At 42.4% G+C, this 27,222-nt stretch overlaps 1 protein-coding gene across 1 annotated transcript in view; it reads left to right on the top strand.

The window, feature by feature from the left end:
• Window positions 1–1,128: 1,128 nt before the first annotated feature.
• Window positions 1,129–27,222, top strand: part of PDE7B (phosphodiesterase 7B) — a 471,343-nt gene continuing 445,249 nt past the window's right edge. Inside the window, exon 1 of the mRNA XM_029058083.2 lies at window positions 1,129–1,200. The gene's annotated coding sequence lies outside the window, so the exon portion shown is untranslated. The remainder of the gene's footprint in view (window positions 1,201–27,222) is intronic.

Raw genomic sequence — 27,222 nt, 5'->3', positions numbered from 1 at the left:
AGTTCCAGGCTAGAGGGAGGATATGGGAAAGGGGTCAGTGGGAAGATATACGAAATCGTGGCACAGAGAGTTAGAAGAGTGGAATGTAAGGGCTGGGCTGTAGTAGGACATCAGTGAGGTGAAGTATGATGGGGTAGGCTGATTGAGTGCTTTAAAGTCATGATGTGCCTATATTGCTGTGGCAGACCTTTGCGGCCTTTTTTTGTGTGACATGTTATCTTTTCTAAAAATGAAAAATAGAGTCTTGGGACTATTGATTTTAGGGGTTGGACTTGACCTTGTCTGTGAGATTGGTGGAGTTGAGTAAGAGTCCTCCATAAATTGGTCCTGGAAATCAGAGCTGGGACTCTGAACTGCTGCTCAAAAGTGGTAGGGAGAGGGAAGATAATTTAAGGAAAAGCCCATCATTCTCCCTTTTCCCCTACTTAGGGCTTTGTGCTCCCTTTTTGCTCCTTTAGTTGTTAACTTGAGCTCTTTAGGCATCATCTATTGTGGAGCACCTATTATCCCCCAGAAAAGATTAAATACTTTGTGTTTGCATAGGATCATTTTCTCTTTATGTGTTATTGTTATGCCAACACTCCCATTTGTTGATGTAGAAATTTAAAGTAACCTGAATCTAATTACACTTTTCCATAAATTGACTTTAAAATAAAAATAAAGCTTACATCTTGGGATGGCAAGCAGAAGGTCACTAGTTGGCATGTACCACCTCATAATTGCTTGTTGTTATTTTTAAAACTCAAGTTTTAAAAGGTTCCAAGGACCAAAGAGCAAAATGCAAAGGCAAAGCAAAGTCAGCACCTATCAACAAGTAGGTGAATCTCAGAAAGCAAAGTAATTTGAAGTTGAAACCCCAAACTGCTGCCTAACAAGCACCTAACTCACAGTCCCCTTGTTAGATAAATTGTCAGAATATGGAAGCCATGACCCCCACATCATCTTGTTGCAAAGCTCCCTGACTATGTCCAGCATCCTGTGAAAGGTCAAAGGAGACAAGAATCAAGTTGCTGTTTCTAGCCAGTCAGCTACAGAATGGCAGCTTCGTTAAGCCTGCCCATGTCTAATTTTAATGTGAATGTCATCAGTCATTTGCTTTCTGTCACAGGGTGATGTCTATTCTCCCAGTCTTCAAGAGTCTTCTTCCCTCCCCTGTAACACTGGCCAGTAGAAGAGGATGAAGACGTGATCACACAACTGGTATTTCTAATCTCTAAATATCTTGACAGCACTAGTCTGACCCAGTAGGAACAACACTCAATCATCTTTGCTAGGAAAGGATCATAAAAACCTGTGAAATGAAATGTACAGGTGATCTGAAAACTTGTTTAACTTAGTAGTTTAAAACTCTTCCTCCAACCATCCTTTTATTTTTTGTAGCAGAACTGCAAGTAATAATTATGGTATTTGTTAAGCACTTACTATGTGCCAAGCCCTGTTCTAAGCACTAGGATAGAATCAAGGTAAACGGGTTGAACACAGCCCTTGTCCCCATGGGGCTCACAGTCTAAATTCCCATCTTACAGATGAGGTAACTGAGGCCCAGAGAAGTGAAGTGACTTGCCCAAGTTCATACAGCAGACAAGTGGCAAAGCCCAGGTTAGGCCTATGACCTCTGACTCTTAAACTCGTGCTCTTACCACTAGGCCATACTGTTTCTCCAGGAAATAGCAAAATGACTTGTCTATGACCGGCTTCCATTCCCTCTCCACTTCCTATTCATCTACTGGTGGAGCAATAAAATAACTGAATGACAGTAAAAGGAAAGAGGAGTAAGACAAGCAAATGTCCCTGATAAGACATGAATGAGATAAGCAGTCTAGATGTGGGTATTTATATAATTCTGTAGTCTGGTCCTCAAATCCCTTGAAATAATGAAACATACGTTAGAGATTGGAGATGGAGAAGGTGTGATGAAGAGAGCCAGAGTATGTGATGGTGGTGAGTCCTGTTTCATAAAAAAAGAAAAGAGCACTTTTAACACAGTGCACTAACGTCTCCAATTAAGACGTCATAAATTTGTGCTCTCACCAAGCCCAAATTTAATGCACATGTATAACAGGAACACAGTCTATAGTCTACCCAAAATGGTGTGCTAGATCATATTCCGCCCATATAGGCAAACTTGTTTTTATGACTGTAGTCAGTGAGGATGGTGACACCCACCCACTTACTTTCATGTGCACTAAAGGGGTTTACAGGGCTTGAAGAGCAGGACTAAATAGTGAACAGGATTCGCTAGTTATGATTTGGAAATGGAAATCTATTGTTAATGCTACATTACATTGCTTGAGACTTTGAAGCCTCTTTTGAGAAGTTTGAAATACATTAATGGAACTTTGTTTTGAATGCATAAAAATATTTTAAACCCCAGCGAGCTAGTATTTGAAAGATTGTCTCTTTTTGGTGATTTGGAATGAATTTTGATTTATACCGGTCTAACAACTGAATTCACTTATGCTCTGGCTGGCTCGTTATCTCTGTCAATTCTGACTGATCGGCAAATGAGATCAAAATCATTGAGCCAAAGTGTTGCCTAGTGGCCCTCGAACGACCCAAGCCCAACATAAACATTAGAACTTTACAAGGCTGGTAATAGGGTGGGGCATCTTTCCATGGAAGAGAGCATTGGGGGAGGTTTGCCTGGAGTGAATCTGGGTAACACAGCTGCAGAGCCCAAGAAGCCAAAAATGAATGATGGATCAAACTCCAAGGCTTGGAGGTTTAGTATAGCTATAAGTACTTCCAGATGTGCTAGTATACACAAAGCTCCTTTCAAAGGCAGAACTCCCCATGAAATTTCTTTTCTCTCTTTAGAAGCGGCGTGGCCTAGTTTAAGAGCAGGTGTCTGGGGATCTGAGGATCTGGATTCTAATTCTGGTTCTGCCATATGCCTGCTGCATAACCTTGGGCAAGTCAGTTAACTTCCCTGTGCCTCAGCTCCCTCATCTGCAAAAAGGGGTTCAATATGTGTTCCTCTCCTACTTGATCTCTGAGTCTCCGGTGGGACCTGGATATCCTGTGTCTAATCCAGCTCTTAGTATCATCCTTAGCATATAGTAAGTGCTTGACAAATGCCACAGTTATTATTTGATTTTCAAGCACAGTCAAAATCCATAGTAGCGGAGTGTGAAATGGGGATGATTTCACCAGAGCAGCCAAGCCATGGGACGTTTTAGGCCTTGACTGCTTCAAGCAGACCATCATGGAAGACACCCTTAGCATTTATCATGAGGAGAAGCTGAATAATTTGAAGATCAATCAATCCATGGTATTTATTGAGTACTTACTGGGTACAGAGAACTGTACTAAGCACTTGGGAAAGCACAATACAATAGAGTTGGTAGATACTGATGATGCATACAGTGAAGTGATAGGAACAGTCATTCACAGAAATGGGCTAGGTATTAGGCATCTCCCTGCTAAGGTTTATGATTTAAAGTTGGAAAGGCAAGTATTCATTCATTCATTCAACCAATAGTATTTATTGAGCGCTTACTATGTGCAGATCACTGTACTAAGCGCTTGGAATGTACAAATCGGTAACAGATACAGTCCCTGCCTTTTGACGGGCTTACAGTCTAATAGGGGGAGACAGACAGACAAGAACAATAGCAATAAATAGAATCAAGGGGATGAACATCTCATTAAAACAATAGCAAATAAATAGAATCAAGGTGATGTACATCTCATTAACAAAACAAATAGTGGAATGAAAGTACAGGTAGTTCTTCATAAAGCATGTTTCCATTAGGCGTTTTGGCTAGAATATTGTTGAGGAATTAGAGAACTTTATTCCCTCAGTAAGCATCTGTCTGAATCTAGGGTGATGAGGGGTGGGTAAAAGGGTGGGAGAAACATTTTATATGCCCAATGCCGGTTGGGATGTGAGAGATCCAGGTTTTCCATAATGTGAGAGTCTTTGGGAATATGAGTTCTATCATATGGAAGACCGTGATGTATTCACAGAAACTGGGGAATTGACTTCCATCACATTCTGCCCCTCCCCTCTTACACTCCAAGGTGGTCAAAGGAGGGAGTGAGAATATCCTGGTCTTTTTTTGACCTAGGGGAGATTGAAGCCTCTGGGTAAATCTGGCTTTGGAGCTGAGATGCCCCTGTAGGATGACTAGAAACAGAAAACACTTCTCGGGGAGTTCCAGCTGCTCTAGAGTGTCCAGAAGTCTGAAGGTGCTGAATTGTGAAAGATATAATAAAGCACTGTTCTGATGTAATAAGGCATTGTTCCTCTCCTCAGATGTCTTGAAGTCTAATGAGGGTCGTAGGGTTAACACAAACTCACAACACACAAGTATATCAAAAGTCACCAGTGACAGCGGCACAGAAACTAAAATATCAACCTGTAAGCAACTAAGGCACATATTTATGGTTTCCTGAAATGAATCTCTCTGCTGCAGGGAAAGATATCAAAATACTCAGAATTCAACAGGTTCCTTTAGTGTTTTCCACAGTTCATCAGGCTGACTGCTTTTCTGATGATCATCCTCAGTAACAACAATATTTGGTTGAGCATTTCTTTTCTGTGTGAGCAGCACATCATACCGGATTCTTTGGAGCGGCATCCAAACAGTGTATATACTCGATGACTTTACGCATCTAGTGAGGAAGATGCGATGGCGAAAATTGCTAAAGGCAGCAGGGAGGTAGTTGGACTTTTTTTGTTTAGGTGCATTCAGCTCTTACCCAACAGCACCCTCCAAATAAGAACAGTCTGTTAAGTAAAACAATTTTGGACTGACAATCAATGTGAAAGGAATTGCGTATTAATTCCTATTATTTTAATGGCATTTGTGAAGTGCTTACTATGTGCCAGGCACTATGCAAAGGGCTGGGGTAGACACAAACTAATTAGCTTAGACACGGTCCCTGTCTAACATGGGGTTCACAGTCTTAATCCCCATTTTCCTGATGAGGTATTGAGACATTACCTAACTTTCTGTTTGGCTTGGGTGAATATCTTCTGTGCGTTAGGTCTGCCATCCATAAAAGTGAAGGATAGAACTGATCAACTTTCAAGGGCTGCAGGAGGATGGAATCCCTGTTGAGTAGTACAGTGCTTTATGTTCTACGTTTTTTGTGGAAATTTGATAGCACCAATATAAAATCCAAGCGAGTCTGTTTCTCTGTTTTGTAATGAGATGCTCCTGCATATCAGGATAAACTTCATTTGGATTTTTGGTGCCTCCTGTTCACACAGCTTAGATCTCATTTGGTTTCACTGGCATTCCAAGTGTCTTTTTTAACACTTCTGCAAGTGATCCCTTCCCTCACAGTCCATGGTTTGAATTACCTTAAGGGTTTGGGGGTTTTTTTGCAAGTATTGTATTTTCCCAAATGGACTTTACATTTTCTTCTCTCTCTTTCTTCACATCCTCCTATATTATTCATTAGGCCCAAAAGCCTATGATATGTATTATATATGATTGTCTTTCTGAATTTATAGATGCTATTGTCTGCATACTCATATATATGCCTACTGTGAGTTGGGGGAAATCCATCTTTGAATAATGTACCACTAACCCACAGCATTGGATCACCTCCCCAGTATGCTTCCTTTGCTCCAGTGTATGAGCTGTGGACCCCTGTTGGCAGAAATTATCAGGTTGAACTTTCCCATCCCAATTTCATCCTTGCCTGCTTTAACTCTAACTTCTTCTCTTCCCAGTAATATTCTTTCTCCATCCTTATGGATTCCTATGCAAAATGCCCTTGCCAGGTTTTCACATCTGCTGTTAACCTCTCCCCAACCCCCACCTCTTGCACCTAATGACCTGATCATGTACTTTATAAAGTGGAAACTGTCAGGCCTGATCTTCCTAAAATCTGCCCACTCCTCTCCAGTCCCTCCCTCCCTCTTTCTTCACTTTCTTTGACTCTCCCATCTTTCCCAGCAGTTTCTCAAGAGGAGTTCTCCAGTCTCCTTTTAAAATCTATCCCATCCTTCACTTCTTATAAAAACAATTCCCCCTCCTTTCTTCTCTCCTAAATGTCATCTTTAACTGTCCGCTTTCTAATGGCTTCTTCACCACTGTTTCAAACATGCTCATCAGTGGATGATATTTGTTAAGTGTTTACTGTGTGCAAAACACTGTGCTAAGAGCTTGGGAGAGTACAATACATATATCCCCTATTCTTTAAAAAAAAAAAAAGCACCCATTGTTCCTTCCTGTTACCACCCCATCTTCCTCTTATCATTTCTTTCCAAATTCCTTGACTGAGTTATCTACAGCTGCTCCTTCCACTTCCTCTCCTCCAATTCTCTCCTTGATGCCCTCCAGGCTAGTTTCCATCCCCTTCATTCCATGGAAACTGCCCCCTCTCAGATTACCAGTGTTCTCCTTTTTACCAAGTCCAGTGTCCTCTACTCCATCCTAATCCTCCTCTACCTCTCAGTTGCCTTCACCACTATGGATCACAGTCTTCTTCTGGAAGCATCTAAATTTGGCTTCACTAACACCGCCCTCTCTTGGTTCCCCTCCTATCTCTCTGGGTCCTCATTCTCAGACTCTTTTATAGGCTTCTCCTCTGCTTCCTACTGTCTGCGAGTTTGTCGGAGGTGATCCCTCAAGGCTCAGTTCTGGATCCCCTTCTATCCTCCATCTCCATACACAGCCTTGAAGGACTCATTCACCAGCACGGCTTCAACTACAATCTTTATGCATATGATTCCCAAAGTTACATCTCCAGCTCTGATCTCTCTCTTCTCTACGGTCTCATATTTCCCCCTGCCTTCAGGACATCTCTACTTAGATGCCCTACCGACACCTCAAACTTTATATCCAAAACAGAACTCCTCATCTTCCCAGCCAAACCCTGTTCTCCTCCTGAATTTCCCATCACTGTAGACAGCACCACCATCTCCCTGTCTCACAACCCATAAACTTGGCATTATCCCCAAACCAGTCTCTCTCATTCAACCCACATATCCAATCTGTCAGCAAATCCTGTAGGTTCAACCTTCATAGCATTGCAAAAATCCACTTTTTCTACTCCATCCATAGTGCTGCCACAGTGATCCAAGCACTTAACCTATCCTGCTTTTACTGCATCTGCCTAATTGCTGACTTGCCTGCCTTCTGTCTTTCCCCACTCCAGTCCATACTTCACTCTCCTGCCCACATCATTTTTCTAAAAGAAGTTCAGCCTGTGTTTCTCCATTCCTCAAGGACCTCCAGGGACTGCATCAAACAGAAGCTCCTTACCTCTTGCTTTGAAGCCCTCGATCATCTTGCCCACGCCCCTCTTAGCTGATGTCCTACTACAGTGAACATATGCACTTTGCTCTTCTAACACCAACCTACTCATTGTTCCTCGATCTCATCTATCTCCATGTTGACCCTTTGCTCATTTCCTGCCTCTGATCTGAAACTCTCTCGCTTTCTCTCCCTTCATATCTGACAAACTATCACTCTCCCCGCCTTCAAAGCCTTATTAAAGCACATCTCCACTGAAAGGCCTTCCATGACTAAGGCCTTATTTACCCTACTTCCTCTCCCGTCTGTGTCACCCTTCCATCTAGATTTGTACCCTTTATTCATCTCACCCTTAGCCCCACAGCACCTATGTACATATCTACAGTGTATTTATATTCATGCCTGTTTCTCCCTTTCGGCTGTAAGCTGCTTGTGGCCAGGGAATGTGTATTCCAACTCTGTTATTGTGTACTATTCCCAGCACTTACTACAGTGCTCTGCACACAGTAAGAGCTCAGCAAATATGATTGACTGATGGACACCTACACACATGTATAATTTCATATTTACTAATGGCATTCCTAATGGTGATCTTTACCCATAAGTGCAAGTATTCTATGTAATGAACCATTTCTACTCTACCTTGCATTACACACAGACTGCCCCCCTATAGGATTATGCCAATACAAGTGTTGTTTGTAATGCCCAATGCTATCTTTGTTTTCCTTCTGCTCAAGAAGAAGCACTCACTTCTTGACCCAACATGGGGCTGCCATGATGCTTTTGTCCAAGGTACATGCCAGTGAATTCTTGAAGTGTTTCCCCTGCTCTCTTGCTTTAGTTCTTAGCAGACAACAACTGTTTGCTTATCCCAGGAATACAAAATCCTCCAAGAAATTTGGACTAATAATAACAATAATTATGGTATTTTTTAAGCGCTTACTATATATCTAGCTCTGTACTAAGCACTGGGGTAGATATAAGTTGATCAAGTCCCACATAGGGCTTATTCACAGTCTAAGCAGAGGGGAGAACAGGTATTGAATCCCCACTTCGCAGTTGAGGCACAGAAAAGTTGAGCAACTAGCCCAAAGTCACAGCAAACAGGTGGTGGAGCCAGGGTTAGAACCTAAGTCCTCTGTGCTCTTTCCTCTAGGCCATGCCACTTCTCTGTGATGATGATGGTGGTATTTGTTAAGTGCTTGCGATGTGCTAGTCTCTGTACTAAGTGCTGGGGTGGATGCAAGCAAATCGGGTTGGACACAGTTCCAAGTGGGGCTCACAGTCTCAATTCCTCATTTTACAGCTGAAGTAACTGAGGCACAGAGAAGTGAACTGAGTTGCCCAAGGTCACACAGCAGACAAGAATTAGAACCCTTGGCCTTCTTACTCCCAGGCCTGTGCTCTATTCACCAAGCCAAACTCAAAGTCATACAACAGACAAGTGGTGGATCCACGGTTAGAACCCAAGTCCTCTAGCTCCTAGGCCCATTCTCTTTCCACTTGGCCAGGCTACTTCTCTAGATTGAAAACTCCTTGTGGACAGGGAATGTGTCTATCAACTCTGTTGTCTTGTACATTCCCAAATGCTTACTACAGTGCTTTGCACACAGTAAGTGCTCAATAAATGCCTTTCATTGATGGTCAGCTATGATTAGCGATGCTTCTCTCCTCTTCCAAGCTATTCTAAATCATCACATTCTGATTATGGTAAAAGCTTAGAATTAATCATGAAATTGTGCACCTGGTTATGAACCACTTACAGAATCACAATCTGCCTTGGATGAGTAAGAAACTTAAAAATTACTGAGGTGTTATACCATCCTGTATCTGGGGATCCCCAAACCCCGGTGAGGTTTTTTTATCCTTGAAGCTGACCTGAATTCTGTTTGCGAGGGTTTTCCTCTTGGTTAGCACACTGTCCAGTAATGTTCTGGTACTGTTGTTACTTTTAGAGCAGAGACTTGGGGACTGTCATGACAAGGAGACAGAACAGGAAACAGAGCCAAGCTCTATCAATGCCACTAAACCCTAACTTTGTGTAGCTCAGTGTGAAAGAGTCTATGTTTTTATATCCACTTTCATAGATGTGCAGAAAATATGACCTTCAATACTGTCATCATTGAACGTGTTGTCGCTGGATCGTACCTTGGCATGTTGCAAGAGTTTCTTCCTTCCTAGAATCAGTCACTCAGTGGTATTTATTGAGCACTTAATGTCTGCAGAAGACCATATTAAGGACTTGCACGAGTACAATACCACCCAGTTGGTAGTAGTAATAGTATTTATTAAGTCCTACTGGGTGCACTACCCTGTACACTTCCCCTTGACTCTATTTATTGCCATTGTTCTTGTCTGTCCGTCTCCCCCGATTAGACTGTAAGCCCATCAAACGGCAGGGACTGTCTCTATCTGTTGCTGACTTGTTCATCCCAAGCGCTTAGTACAGTGCTCTGCACATAGTAAGCGCTCAATAAATACTATTGAATGAATAGTAAGCCCTGGGAGAGAATACACAGGTGGGAATTAAACTTGATACATGTCTCTTGTAGACAGGTTCCCTGCCCACCAGGAATTTACAATATAGAGGAGGGAGTTTGCTAAGGTCTTTCACATTCCTCATTACAATAATCATCAACAGTATATTTATTGAGCACTTCCTGTGTGCAGAACATCGGACTAAGCACTTGGGAGAGTATAATACAAAAGAATTGGTAGATATGTCCAGATATTTTCCCTGCCCACAATAAACCTACAATCTAGAGTGGAAGAGAATGCCCTTGGGCATCCACAGTTTTATCCAGAGTTATCACTTTATATGGGAGCCAAAGTTAAGCACTTTAGCATTGGAAAATTCCAGTTGTAACTAATGAACAAGGGAACTGTAACACTTGTAAGACAGCATATTTGGCATTAATTCAGGAGTTTGAATTTGAAGATTCCCCCAACCACATGGCCTAATGGAGAGAGCGTGGGCCTGGGAGTCAGATGGATCTGGGTTCTGATCCCAGCTCTGCCACTTGTCTGCTGTATGACCTTGGGCAAGTCACTTAACTTCTCTGGGCCTCAGTCACCTCATCTGTAAAATTAATATTAACCTTGTGAGCCCCATGTGGGACAGGTACTGTGTCCAACCCGATGCTTGTATCTAACCCAGCACTTAGAACAATGCCTGGCGCATAGCTAGCGCTTAACAAATACCACAATTATTATTATTACTATTATAGTTTCTGTAAATCCATGTGTTTATTTCCCAAATTTTCTTTTGCTTTTCTACTTTAACTCCTTTTTTTCACACCCCAATGTGAACGGTCATTTGGGTTCTTCCCTCTGTTACCTTGTCCTGTTAATTGAACCCCATGTTGTATAAAATGAACTGTATATTGTTTAATATAACAAACATTATTTTAATAAATTAAAATGAGGACAAGAAAATGAAATTAAATTGCTTAAGCAGTCAGAACACACCAAAAGCAGGATGCAGGGTTCAGTGTAACTCTTAGGAGTAGAGGAGGGCTGTCAAGTATATAATCCTATTTTCTAGAGAGAGGTTTCTGATAACTATCCCCAGAGACGCATGTCTCACTGTAGCTAAAACTGAATGAAGTATCTTTTTTTCTGGCCAGCTAACAAATAAACACTCAATCAGCTCTGTTTTGCTCACCTATCACCCACTCCAACCAAGCTTGCACATTTTGCTCCTCTAACATGGCCTCTCTCACCCTTGACCCCTTGATCACTCTCCCTCCTGCCTGGAATTCCCTCCCCCTTCATTGCTGAAAGACCTCCCCCACCACTCTCTCCATCTTCACGGCTTCCTAAAATTACAACTCCTCCAGGAACCCTTCCCTCACTAAACTCTTATCTCCCTATTCATGCATTTGTGTCCATGCCCCCTTATACATTTAAGTATTGACCCCACCTGCCACCCCCAAATCATCTATATACATATCATTATACCCTGCCACTTCCCCTAACTGTAATTTATTTTTATGTCTGTCTCCCCACTGTATTATAAACTCCTCGAGGGCAGGGATTGATTCTACTTACTCATTGTACTCTCCCAAGTGCTCAGTACAATGCTCTGCACTCAGTAAACAATAAATACCACTGATTGATTACATAAAACCAATATGCCATACTGGTTTTGATTATTAGATGAAATGGAACTTTTTCAATGAGAATAAGATACCTTACTTACAAAGAAACCCCTCTCCTCTATCTTATTCATTTTCATGTACACTTACCAAACAGCAGCAAGCTCTATCCTTTCCTTGATGTGGGGGCAGAAATAAGAGTTTGTATTAGCATCAGGATTTCTGGAATCATGTTAAGACCCCAGACATATTGATTGGCTGATTCTAGGAAAGAAAAATTCCAAGAAGTACATGGTTGACTGTGAGTGCTTTGCATGCATTCATGCTTCAGTGAATAGCTAACCCAGTACTTCCTTTCTGGTCTCCTTTTCTTAATCAAGCAGTAACAGTGCCTAACATGTGCTCCTGTAGTTTGGTGGCTTGTGTGAATTCAGTTCTTCCAAAAAATATACTTATCTCTGAAGTGGGTCATTCATAGTGCTGTTGCAAATCTCCAGGTTTATCTAGAGGGAAGAAATGCTTGAAACATGAGGATTTCTGCCGAAAGAAAGGCCAAAGGAAATTATTTTTTCTGAAAAAAAAATCTAGAATCACAAATATCCCAGATTTAGAGTGGAGGGAAGAGAGAGGACTTGCTTTGTATTTCTTAAGTATTTCTGTAAGGGGAGTTGCATCATTGAGATAATTCAGTTTCTCCTCAAATTCATCCTTCGTTCTTGTTGCTCACGGAGTCGAAGAATAGTCTCTTAGAAAATGGCTTCTACTTGACAAGATGGAGTTACTCTTGCTCACCACAATCATCTGTATTCTTTTTCAAGAATAAGCTAATAATAATAACAATAATGATATTTGTTAAGTACTTATGGCATGTCAAGCCCTGTACTAACCACTGCGGTAGATACAAGATAATCAGGTTGTACATAGTCCCTGTCCACAGGGGGATCACAGTCTCAGTAGGAGGGAATGGGATTTAATCCTTATTTTACCTGAGGAAACTGGGGCACAGAAAAGTGATTTGCCCAGTGTGTCACAGCAGACAAGTGGCAGAACCAGAATTAGATCCTAAGTCCTCTGACTCTCAAGACTGTTCTCTTTCAATTAGGCCACACTGCTCCTTAAAGGAAAGCTGCCCTTGGTCCAATAGATTCCTATCATGGATGTCTACATTCTAGTCCCAGTTCTGCCTTCCGGAGCTAAGCCTCCAATGGTAAAGATGGAGTATGTACTATGTACAACCTGATTATCTTGTATCTACCGCAGTGGTTAGTACAGGGCTTGACATGCCATAAGTACTTAATGGAGAAGCAGCGTGGCTCAGTGGAAAGAGCACGGGCTTTGGAGTCAGGGCTCATGAGTTCGAATCCCAGCTCTGCCACTTGTCGGCTGTGTGACTGTGGGCAAGTCACTTAACTTCTCTGTGCCTCAGTTCCCTCATCTGTAAAATGGGGATGAAAACTGTGAGCCCCACGTGGGACAACCTGATTCCCCTATGTCTACCCCAGCGCTTAGAACAGTGCTCGGCACATAGTAAGCACTTAACAAATACCAACATTATTATTATTATTATTATTATTATTATTAAAGGTGAAGCATTAGAGAAGCAACGTGGCACAGTGGAAAGAACCCGGGCTTGGGAGTCAGCAGTCATGGGTCCTCATCCCGGCTCTGCCACGTGTCAGCTGTGTGACTGTGGGCAAATCACTTCACTTCTCTGTGCCTCAGTTCCCTCATCTGTAAAATGGGGATTAACTGTGAGCCTCATGTGGGACAACCTGATTACCCTGTATCTACCCCAGCACTTAGAACAGTGCTCTGCACATAGTAAGCGCTTAACAAATACCAACATTATTATTATTATTGGCCCAAAAAATATCTAGGATATTCCACGAGGTGGACAAGCTGGCTAATGGGGACAGAAAGGACTGCAGCAGCCGCCAGATTCACTACCCACCAGATCACGGTACCAAGGCGTAACTATGGCAATACTAAGTGGTTACTTGGGCTGTAAATGGATCTGTCAAGTACCAAAGCTTTGTATAACATTTGCAGTGGCTTCCCCATCACCACCTCCAAACGGGGGTTTGCATTTGGAGTTCCCTATCCCATCAGGACTGTTGTGATATTTCTGCAGAGCTCCTTGCCAATGCTTTCATTGTTCAGGAGCATAACAATTAGTGGTCTTGACAATTTTTTGATGCTAGGTTTCTACAGAGAGTATGAGATTGGAGCATATTAGGAGATGGTTTGAATGACATTTTGCTCCAAGCATGGCTACTGTGAAATATGCATCCTTGACATCCCTCTACCACAGTAGTATGCCTCTATTTATATTGTAATCAATCAATTGTATTTATTGAGCACCTATCATGCACAGAGCACTATACAAACTATTTGGGAGAGTTCAGTATGACAGAGTTGGTAGACATGTTTCCTGCCCACAAGGAGTTTGTAGAATAAACACCATTGATCCCTCTCTTCACCTGTTTGCACTCCTCTGTGCTTTCTTTTCCAAGAGCTATTTCACTGGTTTTGCCACCAGATTTCATTTGTCTTCCTTGATCACTCTGAGCCTTCTTTCATCCTCCTTTTGGTGTTCTCAGCTGCTCTAAAACCCTCTCTCTTGGGTCTGCTCATTATGCTCTGGTTTAAAGTTAGACATGTTCAGTTGGCCTTCTTTTACGCTCCAACTTCCCCCTACTGCCAAAATGGGCTCGGTTGGAGTGTGATAGAGTCTCTCAGCGATCAGTGATAGAGATTTAAGGTTTATTAACCTTTATTATGTGCATGACTCTCACCAGCTCCCTACGGACCGTGGTTAAGATCAGTGAATTGTTCCCAGGCAGAAAAATCCCTGACAATGAGTGCATTTCACAAACACCATTTTTACTGATTTGGAGTCTAGAATGGAAACAGATGTATTTTAGCCTAATGTTTTGGGTGTGCCTTTCTTGGCATCACTAAAATTCATAGTTGACATTTTGTAACAATAATTAAAGGAATGAAAAGCTCAGGTTTTTGACCAAAATTTTCCATAGATCTAGTTAAATGCTGTGGTGGCTCATAGAACACAACTTCAGAATACCCGAACCAGCGCCATTGGCTTAGATGATGCTTACTATTAAGGGTAGGAACTTTCCAGAAGGTCCTGGATACTCTGGTATTTAAAGGACTGTAAGCAGTTACAACATCAAATGTGAAAATTTTCCAAAGGGATTCTCCCTTGGAACAACTTTATTCAAGAAGTATAAAGACCTAGAGAGTGTACAGTAAATCTCTTGGAATTTGTTCCATTGTATGCTTTTTTTCCCCCTTTATACCTGTATATACATTCAAGTAGCTAAAAAAAATTTTTGATGACAATAGTTTGGTTTATCGAATTCAGGTATGCAGAGCACAGGTGTTAGAGGAAAACCTCTGCAGCCGATAGCAAGTTATTCAAAATTGTTTATACAGTCACCTGCTATCACGGAAGCATTATATGTGGTGAGACTGATAAAGGTTCTTACTGGAGGGGTTGAAGATTTAAAACTGCCGCTGCTGTATAAGCAGGGTATGGCAGAGAGGTGAGTCAGAGAGGTGAAGGGAATCAATAATAATAATTTTGGTATTTGTTAGGTGCTTACTATGTGACAACTGTTCTAAGTGCTGGGGTAGATGCACGTTCATCAAGTTGGACACAGTCCCTGTCCCACATTGGGCTCACACACTTAATCCCCATTTTTTATAGAAGAGGTAACTGAGGCACAGAAAAGTTAAGTAACTTGCCCAAGGTCACACAGCAGACAAGTGGTGGAACCGGGATTAAAATCCATGACCTTCTGACTCCCAGGCCCATGCTCTAACCACTCCACCTCACTGGAAGCATGGGCTGACATCCCCTTCTTACCGTACCCAAAGCCGTGCCAGCCCATGGTGGGAGCAGATGACATGGTTGGGAGTTCCCTGGATGCCTGGTCCCCCACAGTCCATTCCCATGCCAGGGTATTGGGCACGGCCCAGACCCAAGTCAGGACCAACTCCTCTCCTTGGCTCATGTGACTATGTGAGCCTCCAAATCAATGAGGAACAACTTGGTCCCCACTACCGTGGAGTCCCTGGACCTCCAATTACATGACCCTTCCCATCTTGAGCTGGAGGACAGCTCAGCCCCAGAAGATGATAACAGACTTCAATTCTGAAATATAGAGAAGATAGAGAGGCAGAGAAGAAGCAGCCTGGCTCAGTGGAAAGAGCCTGAGCTTGGGAGTCACAGGTCAGCGTGGCTCAGTGGAGAGAGCACGTGCTTTGGAGTCAGAGGTCATGGGTTCGAATTCCAGCTCTGCCACTTGTCAGCTGTGTGACTGTGGGCAAGTCACTTCACTTCTCTGTGCCTCAGTTACCTCACCTGTAAAATGGGGATTAAGACTGTGAGTCCCACGTGGGACAACCTGATTCCCCTGTGTCTACCCCAGCGCTTAGAACAGTGCTCTGCACATAGTAAGTGCTTAACAAATACCAACATTATTATTATTATTAGGTCATGGGTTCTAATCCCGGCTCCGCCACTTGTCAGCTGTGTGACTTTGGGCAAGTCACTTAACTTCTCTGGGCCTCAGTTACCTCATCTGTAAAGTGGAGATGAAGACTGTGAGCCCCATGAAGGACAACGTGATCACCTTGTATCCCCCAGCTCTTAGAACAGTGCTTTGCACATAGTAAGCACTTAACAAATACCAAAATTATTAAATATCTCATACCAGAATAGCCGCCCCACTGCTTTCTGGTGCAGCTTCCGGGTGACTTGCTTTCGCCTCTGAGTTTGAGGGAACTTTTAACCCACCGAAAGATCTCAAGTGGACCCAAGTAGAATAATAATTGCATTTATTATTGTGGGTCTCGTGTGGGAAAGGAACTGTGTTCAACCTGATTAACTTGTATCTACCACAGCACTTAGAACAGGGTTTGACACATAGTAAGCTCTTAATACATGTCTTGCCTTGTGCTGTCATCTCTGACCTATAGAGATGCCACAGACACGTCTCTCCCAGAACACCCCACCTCCGTCTGCAATTGTTTTGGTAGTGTATCCATAGAGTTTTCTTGGTAAAATACCCAAGTGGCTTACCATCGCCGCCTTCTTGCAGTAAACTTGCGTCTCTTCCCTAGACTCTCTCCCATGCTGCTGCTTCCCAGCACAGGTGAGTTTTGACTTGTAGCAGAGTGCCTTCCACTTGCTAGCTACTGAATGGAATGGGTTTGCCTTTTGCTTGACTCTCCCTCCTATAGATGAGACTGGTAGAGTACTGGAAACTCCCCAGGTGTGACTCTGAGAGGTTTTAATACATACCTTAATAAATAACAACTAATTTTATTAAGTACTTACTTTATGTCAAACAATATTGTAAGTCCTTGGGTAATACCTATGGCATTTATTAAGCACTTCCTGGATATTAAACCCTGGGATATAGATACAAGGTTATTGGGTTGGAGCTCACAATCTATCTTATCCTCATTTTTATGGATGGGGGAAAATGAGACCAGAAAGGTTAAGAGACTTGTTCAAGGTCACACCGAACACCAGGACTGGGGAACCTGAGACAATCAGATGGGAAGAAATCCTAACCCACACAAGGCTCGCTGCCTAAGAGAGAGGGAGAGTAGGAGTTTATCCCCATTTCATAGATGAAAAGACTTTTGCTTTTTGTGTTCTATCATTATGTTTGATTGCATCTTTCATATCCCACAAGCAACAGGTGAGGCACTCCTCCACGTTCAGAGGTATTTGGCAATTTGGTTGGATCAAAATTTATGTCTGGTCACATTTGCTGACTTGACTCTTTGAACACTGGGCATTCATGTCAGGTGAATTACTGAGTTTGCAAGAAAAGTGGCCAAGTTTCTGGCAATGAGCAAAGAGCTGAATCTGCTCGTATATTTCATTTCCTACAACTGTACTTAGGGCTTTGTCAGATTTACTTTACGATAAATCAAACTAATTGGCTTTTCACCACTAAGGTATTCATACTAGAACCTCCACAGCTCTGAATAATATGGTGTGGCTTATTTTATATAGGCCCATTTAGCCGACTGTAAATTTACAAAGACCGTCTTCTTCCACTGTAAGCTACCAATCTGGGAACTACAGAATATTTTCAGTAACAGGTAAAGATTTTTGGTGAATAGTGATGTAAGCCTACTGTGGGCAGTGAATGTGTCTATTGTTATACTGTACTCTCCCAAGAACTGAGTACAGTGCTCTGCACACAGTAAGCGTTAAATACAGTTGAATGAAGTGCTCAGCCAAAGAATGAAATTACTGTAAAATGTGGGGGCAGTGGGGGGCGGTTAAAGATTATTGCATGGAGATCATTATTAATTAAATATTAATGACAGAATTAGTATATTATATAGCATTATATTGAAAAAAAAGAAATAGCCACTCTTAGAATCCATTGCTATGAAGGAAAAAGATATATGTCTTTTGCATGTTGGTTGGTATGTATACACTTAAAAAAACCCAGAGGCCTCATGTTCACTCTGGAGAGTGGAGGGCTCCAGCTGTTGATTTGAAGTCTAGACCAGCCCAAGGCAGATTTCCGATCCATTGCTCTAGTTTATGCCAAACACACTATCTAAATTCGCACGACTTTCTGTATCAGAGCATGGTAAATGAAAAAAAAGTATTTTCAGTGAATGTGCGCCAGACTGTTGTGAAACAACATTTGAACCTAGCTCTCACCCAGATGAGCACAAGGTTCGCTGCATCAGAAAAGAGTACGGGCTCAGGGAGCTGGAAAAGATGGCCGTTGAACACATCCGTGGCCCCACAGTACATAGTATACTCCTTAGTCATTACGAGCCGCCTGCAGGCTAACTCAAGCCTGCTGGAAATGTAAGGGAGATTTCTAACCCTCTGGTTGAAGAATGAGAGGTAAAAAGAGCTCCAGGAGGAAAACACACTTGCCAAAGTGTCTGCCGGTGCAGGAAATGAAAATGCATCGAAACTCTTGATCCAGAACATCAGACTTGATAGACACGGGTTGGGGTGAGAGAGGATGTTGGGGGGTGTGGGTGGAGATGCCAGCATGCTGATCACCAAACAACTGTTTAGAACTAATGCTCTTTCTCTCAGTCAGGAACAACAGTTCTTACTTGGAATTTATGTATTTTTTGCCATGATTCAAAGCTGATTTGAGGCTACAAAGCAGACTTGACCTCACTGCCTGCCTCCTGCTGTCCAGATTCAATGAAATATCCAATTGGAGAACCAGAAGCCGCAGATAGAATGATGTAATGCCGTTACTGTGTTTCTGCCCACTAATGAATAATCACAGGTTGCAGCAGGCACGTTATACCGGGGATGGATGCGGTAGGGTAGGGTGGGGGAGATGGAGGGGTCAAGGCCTCCAAGCTGGCTCCAAGCTGACTCCCCACTGACTCAAACATGGAAACGGATTATGAAAGCTAAATCAGTGGGACTGGCCTGGCGCTACTTCCTGACCATCAGAACAGCTTTATGGATGCTGCTATGTGTTTTCCTTCTCTTGGGGTTAGACTTCATCTCAGGGCTGGGATCTGTGTTTTGATCTCATGAAATACAGCCAAGCAAAACTCAGGGCTTGGTTCCTTTCTCTGCTCTCCTTGGTTTTGGTCTTCCCCTCTTCAGGTAGTGTGCTACCTTTATCTCTATGGAAAGACCCATCCTAAAATCATGCAGACACACACACACATATTCACCCTAGACAGCCAAAATATTTCAAATGGCAAATAAAAATAAATATACTTCCATGTCAATGAGGGCAAAAACAGTGAAAGCACAAAACTGCTCCCCTAGAAACACTGGAAAAATATGCATCTTCCTTCACAACCAAGTAGAATTTCCACTGAAAGTGTTCTCCTTATAACCAGATGTTTTGTGAATACTCTGACTGCATTTTTCATAACTGAACATGACCGCTATGAAATTTCATGAAATTTCACCCTGCAAATCATTTTACTGGCCATAAGACCCCAAAACAGGGTGGTAGAATCAAGGAAAGGGTCATCTGAGGAGTAGAGTGAAAGGGAGAGAAAAGAGAAAGGATCCCAGAAAGCAGTGTGGCTTAGTGGAAAGAGCACGGGCTTGGGAGTTAGAGGTCATGGGTTCTAATTCCGACGCCATCACTTGTCTGCTGTGTGACCTTAGGCAAGCCACTTAACTTCTCAGAGCCTCAGTTACCTTATCTGTAAAATGGAGATTAAGACTATGAACCCCACGTGGGACAATCTGCCTACCTTGTTTTTACCCCAGCACTTAGAACAGGGCTTGGCACATAGTATGCGCTTCAACACAATTATTATTATTGTTATTTTAAAATGTGATTGGTGGAAATCCTTTCTCCAGAGGGAGAAAATGTCCTTAGAGTGGTAGTGAAATTCCACCCATTCTCAAACAGTGAAAAACAAACTTGCTTTGCAAGCAGGGGAAAACCAGGTGGTGAGTATTCCAAAAGAAGGAGTGCTATTATAGAACCTATTAAGCACGTACGGCTGTGCAGAGCAAGTTGGGCTTTCCGTCATTTCCCTTATGTGATGATGTAGGATCTTTTAGTAATTGGGGCGAATTACCTTTACACTTGTCATCAGCATGGGTTTTGTTAGTAGTACTAGAAAATTCTTAGAGATACCCTCTACCTTTAGGGTTTCCATCTTGGCATGTAGAAGTTCTGATTCATTAGCTGAGCTAAGGCTACTCTGAGACAGCACAACTCCTAGCTGGTGCTAGGAGCTAGTGGAGTGAGCTGGGAGGAAATAATGTCAGTCAATCCATAGTATGGACTGAATACTTATTCTCTGTGGGGTATTGGCACTTTGCACTTGAGGGAGAAAAATAAGGCTAGTAGAGACGATCCTACCCTCAAGGAGCGTACAATCTAGCAGAAATATTTGCCATAAGCATGGAAGAAAGAAACATGGTTGTAACATGTGTCTATTCAAGAAATTTTCTTTTCAATGGAGGGTTTTTGGTTTTTTTGGTTAAAATGCCTAGGGTAGAGTAATCACTTGTCAAGAAAATAGCTTCATAAAGCTGATGGAAAAATAGCAGCTGGGCAGAGCTGAAATGTTGCCTGCTCTTCAGTGAAACAAGATTTTAGCTTCTACATGTGTCTCTTCATTGACATGGTATGGATAATCTGCTGCCCAGTCTGAGGAGGAGGTATACACGTGGAGTCTTACTGAAGGCAAGTCTCCTCCAAGAGGACTGACTAAGCCCTCCTTTCTTCTTCTCCCACTCCCTTCTGTGTCACCCTGACTTGTTCCCTTTACTCGTCCCCACTTTCAGCCCCACAGCACTTATGAACATATCTGAAATTTACTTATTTATATTAATGTCTGTCTTCTCCTCTAGACTGTAAGTTCATTGTGGGCAGGAAATGGGTCTGTTTATTGTTGTACTCTCAGTACAGTAAATGCTCAGTAAATATAATTGAATGAATGCATTAATGAATGAATGATTCACACACTGAGGTGACTCCACAGAGCACTAATACTCAGACACGGGAATGAATTAAAGTCATACTGCTGTAAGGAGAGGAGTAGTAAAGCATGGTAGCTAAAGGGAAGACTATCTAGCATGGAGAAAGACTAGTCAGACTTCCAATGGCTTTTATGTCAGAATAACTCCACCCTAGCAGAAGGCCAAATTAGCTAGGTGATCAGCTAAACCACCCTCAGAAAGACGCCAGTGATCAAGGGCCTTGGTGGTAGGGAAGATGATTTAGTACAACACAGCTCAAGATTATGCAGACTGGTGTTTTTTTTCTACTGTTAAAGCTTGTTCTGCAGGCAAGATCTTGTTAAATCCCAGTATCGTATGTTAAGAATTTTTTTTTATGGTTTGAAGCTACATGAAGTTTTTTGATCGACAGAACAAAACCTGTTAAAACTTTGGTGCAAGACAGTCTGTTAGTAGGTTTTAACAAGTATGGTGTAGACTCGTGAGAGCTACATGAAAATCACTGCAAAAAGTTAATGCATCAGTTAAAGGACCAGAAGACCTGTAAAGTTGGAAAGAAGTCTTGACAGCACAAGGCTTTCATTAAGGAAATATATTCCACTTCCAACTAATGACCTAGAGATAGGAATTCAGACATCCAGCTTTAATGTAGTACAAGCCTTGAAGTAAAAGCATCTGTTTATGCTATTTGACCATTTCAAATGATTTAATAAGCTATCATTATTACAAAATCTGCAGGATTCTGTTTGACTGTATGTCACTGAGAAGAAAAGTTGAGGCCATTTAAGTAAAATCCTCGGAGTGCACCAGTTAACTAAGAGGTCAAAAAGAAGAGACGGAATCTTTTATGAGATGTTGGTAGTTCTTATATGTTCTTTTAATTATATGTTAGTCTTCTTTACCATCCCAGAAGGAGTATTACTTGGTTAGATATGCTTGACCTTCTCTTATTTCCCTGTCAATCAATGACTTTATTGAGCACTTACTGTGAAAAGAGCACTGTATTAAGTGCTTGTGAGAGTACATTTTAACAGAGGTGGAAGACGTGTTCCCTGCCCATAAGAAGCCTTTGTCTGAGCTCTAACCTCCACAGTCATCCAGTGTGGAAAGTGAGGGCACCACCAGAACCCATTTGCAATCCTAGTAAGCCAGCCAGGAAGCAGTAAACTGAGAAATAGAGTGAACTCTCTGACAGCCACAGCCATGGATCAGTGATCCAGCAAAATAGGCCATAATGAAGTGACTAAATCCACCTCAACCTATTCCTTCTCTCAACTTTCCTTCTCATAGTTGATAACTCCACCACCTTTGCTTTGCTAGAATTCCACAACTTTGGTGTCATTCATTCATTCATTCATTCATTCAATTGTATTTACTAAGTGCTTTCAATTCAGCAACAAATAGAGACAAATGGGCTCACAGTCTAGAAGTGGGGAGAGAGGCATCAAAACAAGTAAACAGTCATCAATAGCTTCAGTATAAATAAATAGAATTATAGATATATACACATCATTAATATAAATAACTACACTTACAATTATGTACATATATCCCTCACAATTTTTCAGCTCTCTATATTCAATTTGATAATTGTGGCATTTGTTCAGTGCTTACTCTCTGCCAAGCACTGTAGTAAGAACTGGAGTAAATAGAAGATTATCAGGTCCCACATGAGGCTCACAGTTTAAGTAGGAGGGAGAACAGGTATTGAATCTCTCTTCTCCTGGAAATATCATCTATGTTTGGTTTGACTGACACTGTCCTCTCCTGGTTCTCCTCCTATCTCTCTGGCTGCTCATTCTCATTTTCTTTCAGTCTCCTCCCCTGCCTTCCAGCCCCTAACAGTGGGAGTCCTTCAAGGCTCAATTCTGGATCTCCTTCTATTTTCCATTTACACTCACTCTCTTGGAGAACTCATTCACTTCTGTGGGTTTGCCTACCATCTCTATGGAGATGACTTAGGAGAAGTAGCGTGGCTCTGTGGAAAGAGCACGGGCTTTGGAGTCAGAGATCATGGGTTCGAATCCCGACTCTGCCACTTGTCAGCTGTGTGACTGTGGGCAAGTCACTTCACTTCTCAGGGCCTCAGTTCCCTCATCTGTAAAATGGGGATTAAGACTGTGAGCCCCACGTGGGACAACCTGATTCCCCTGTGTCTACCCCAGCGCTTAGAACAGTGCTCTGCACATAGTAAGTGCTTAACAAATACCAACATTATTATTATTATTAGACTCCCAAATCTACATCTCCAGCCCTGATCTCCTTCCTTCTCTGCAGTCTCATATTTATTCCTGTCTTCAATCTATCAATTGAGTTTATTGAGTGCTTACTATGTGAAGAACACTACAACAGGATTAGAGGACATGTTCTCTGCCCATAACAAGCCTACAGTCTTGTCTTGTGCCGTCGAGTCGTCTCTGACCCATAGCAACTCCATGGACACAACTCTTCCAGAACGCCCCACCTCCATTGGCACTCGTTCCTATAGTGTACCCGTAGAGTTTTCTTGGTAAAAATATATAAGTGGTTTATCACTGCGTTATTCCATGCAGGTAACTTGAGTCTCTGCCCTCGACTCTCTCTCATGCTGCTGGTGCACGGCACAGGTGAGTTTTAACTTGACAGATTGCTTTCTGCTCGCTAGTCATTGTCCAAGCTAGGAATGGAATGGGTTGACTCTGCTTGACTCTCCTTGGTAGAGTACTGGAAACTCTCCAGGAGTCATTCTGGGAGGGGGCTTACAGGCTAGAGGTGAGCTTACAAACCGAGACATCATATATACTTGGATATACTTGAGAAGCAGCGTGGCTCAGTGGAAAGAGCACGGGCTTTGGAGTCAGCGATCATGGGTTCGAATCCCGACTCTGCCACTTGTCAGCTGTGTGACTGTGGGCAAGTCACTTCACTTCTCAGGGCCTCAGTTACCTCATCTGTAAAATGGGGATTAAGACTGTGAGCCCCACGTAGGACAACCTGATTCCCCCGTGTCTACCCCAGCGCTTAGAACAGTGCTCTGCACATAGTAAACGCTTAACAAATACCAACATTATTATTATTATATCCTGCCAGTAGCTATTTATTTTGTTAATGAGATGTACATCACCTTGATTCTATTTATTTGCTATCGTTTTAATGAGATGTTCATCCCCTTGATCCTATTTATTGCTATTATTCTTGTCTGCCTCTCCCAATTAGACTGTAAGCCTGTCGAAGAGCAGGGAATGTCTCTATCTGTTACCAATTTGTACATTCCAAGCGCTTAGTACAGTGCTCTGCACATAGTAAGCGCTCAATAAATACTATTGAATGAATGAATGAATAGCTCAAGCCTAACATGTTCAAAGCAGAACTACTCATCTTCCCACCCAAACCTTATTCTCCCACTGATTTTGCCATCACTCTATCAATCAACAATCATATTTATTGAGTGCTTATTGTGTGCAGAACATTGCACTAAGCACTTGGGAGAGAATAATATAATAGAACTGGTAAGCGTACTTTCTGCTCACAGTGAGCTTAGAGTCTAGTGGGGGAGACAGACAATAATATAAATAAATTATGGATGTGTACATAAATGCTTTGGGGCTGAGAGAGGGGTCTCTGTTGCCAAATTGTACTTTCCAAGCACTTAGTATAGTGTTCTGCACACAGTGCTCAATAAATATAATTGAATGAATGACTAAGGGAGCAAATCAGGGTAACACAGAAGGGAGTGGGAGAAGAAGAAATGAGGGCTTAGCCAGGGAAGGGCTTTTAGAGGAGATGTGTCTTCAAATAACGTTTTGAAAGTGGGGATAGTAATTGTCTTTTGGATATGAAGAGGGAGGGCATTCCAGGCCAGAGGCAGGATGTGGGTGAGATGTCATTGGCAAGATAGGCAAGATCGAGGTGCAGTGAGTAGTTTGCATTAGAGGAGCGAAATGTGTGGGCTGGGTTGTAGTAAGAGCAATGAGGTGAGGTAGGAAGGGGCAAGGTGATTCAGTACTTTAAAGCCAATGGTAGTTTCTGTCTGAGACAGAGGTGGATGGGCAACCACTGGAGGTTCTTAAGGAGTGGGGAAACATGGATTGAACATTTTTGTAGAAAAATAATCAGGGCATCAGAGTGAAGTATGGATTGGAGTGGGGAGAGACAGGAGACTGGGAGATCAGCAAGGAGGCTGATCAAGTAATTGAGGTGGAATAGAATAAATGCTTGGATTAACTCTGGAAAGTCCCACCATCTTCCCTGTCTCATAAGCTTGTAAACTTGGTGTTATCCTCAACTCATCTTTCCCATTCAACCCACATATTCAATCTGTCACCAAATCTTGTTGGTTTCATCTTCATGACATGTTAAAATCCACCCTTTCCTCTCCATTAGAACTTCTGTCTTAATGAGCCAAACACTTGCCCTACCTATAACATCTTGATTACTTCATCAGCCTCTTTGCTGACCTCCTTGACTCCTGTCTCTGCCTAATTCAGTCCAGACTTCACTCTACTGCCTAGATCACTTTTCTACAAAACTTTTCTTCTAGACTGTAAGCTCATTACGGGCAGGGAATGTCTCTGCTAATTCTATTGTGTTGTACTCTCCCAAACTCATACTGCAATGCTCTGCACATAGTAAGGGCTCAATAAATATCATTGATTGATTGAGTCCATGTTTCCCCACTCCTTAAGAACCTCCATTGGTTGCCATCCACCTTCACATGAAACAGAAACTCCTTACCATTGGTTTTAAATCACTCGATTACCTTGCCCCCTTCTACTTTGCCTCATTGATTTCCCACTACAGTACAGCCCATACCCTTTACTCCTTCAGTGCCAATCTGTTCACTGTACTTCAGTCTCGTCTATCTTGCCACAGACTCCTAACCTATGCCCTGCCTATGACTCCCAGGCCCATGCTCTTTCCATTAGGCCATGCTGCGTCTCAGCCAGTTTACACCCAAGTCCTTCTAGTTCTTTCTACACCTCTCCTGGAGCCTCCTCTTCCTCTCCCCTCAGAGATACCACTCTGCTACTAGGTCTGGTCATCCAGTATTCTAGACAGCCTCCTCTCTGCTCTCTCTGCCTCCAACTTCTCTCCTTGACAAACTCTACCACAGGCCACTGCATAGTTCTCCTTAAGCATCACTACGGACACATCTCTCATCTCCTCAAAACTTGCTTCCCTTGTCTCTCCACAGCCAAAAAAGTCTCCTCACAATTGACTTTGAGGCCTACTGCTAAACTGCCCCACTTTCTCTATCTGCTCCCTTTTTCTGCTAACTTTCAATTCTCTTCATTCCTCCCAAGCCAACCTTCCAGCAGTATCTAGCTCTCAACTCCCTGCCTCTTTTCTCGTGCTTGGGAACATGCACTCCCTTTACAGATTTGACAGACCACAGCTCTCATAACCTTCAAAGCCCTCATCACATCCTACCACCTCCAAGCACCTTAAATTGTTTAAACCTGTTAAACATCTCTAACACTTACAAACTTATTCATACCTGTCCTCAGTACTTTTGTATATATGTTCATTCATTTATTCATTTTGACCACTCAGTATAATTTTTATTATTGTCTCCTCAATAGAGTTTCAGCTCCTTGTGGGTAGGGAACATAGCACAGCTTTGTTTTATATTTCATAAGGACTTAATACACAGTACATGGCATCCAATGGGTACTCAGTAATATACAGGATAGAGCATGGGCCTGGGAGTTGGAAGGTCATGGGTCCTAATCCCATTCTACCACTTGTCTGCTTGGGCACCTTGGGCAAGTCACTTTACCTCTCTGTGTCTCAGTTACCTCATCTGTAAAATGGGGATGAGAGAGTAAGCCCCACATGGGACAGGGATTGTTTCCAGCTTAATTTGCTTGTACCCCTCCCAGCACTTAGTACAATGCTTGGCACATAATAAGCACTTAATACCATCATCATCATCGTCATTATTACTATTACTGGTCCCATCTCAAGCTTTAGTTATATTATTTTTAAAGGAATGCATATATAGTAGTAAGTGTGTGCTTTTCTTATGTCTCTAACATTATCATCAGTACTGAATGAAGTAAATGCTTAGTTAGTATAGGACCATCCACTTTTCTTTCACCGAGTTGAGTGATTCATTCTGTTGATTGATCGATCCATGGTACAAAGTACTGTACTAAGCTCTTGGGCAATATGGTTGGTAGACACAATCCCTGCCCAGAAAGAGCTAGAGGGTGAGACAGATATTGAAAGTAATTAGACAGGGAGACTGCCAGGGTATACAGATATATTCATAAGCGCAGTGCCATAGGACTGAGGGTGGGGTGAATGCCAAGTGCTTACAAGGTACAGATTCAGCTTCTTCATCTTTAAGAAGAATTTGAAGGAGTTCTGACTGGGTTTGAGATAAAAGTCCAGTTTCCAAGAAACTGATTCTATGGAGACAGTATTATGTAAAGTGTTAAGGTGGTAGTCTTGA

This window comes from Ornithorhynchus anatinus, chromosome 2 (genome assembly GCF_004115215.2).
Source record: "Ornithorhynchus anatinus isolate Pmale09 chromosome 2, mOrnAna1.pri.v4, whole genome shotgun sequence".
Classification (NCBI taxonomy): domain Eukaryota; kingdom Metazoa; phylum Chordata; class Mammalia; order Monotremata; family Ornithorhynchidae; genus Ornithorhynchus; species Ornithorhynchus anatinus.
The sequence above is the reverse complement of the archived record's forward strand: the minus strand, read 5'-3'. Positions and strand labels throughout refer to the sequence as shown.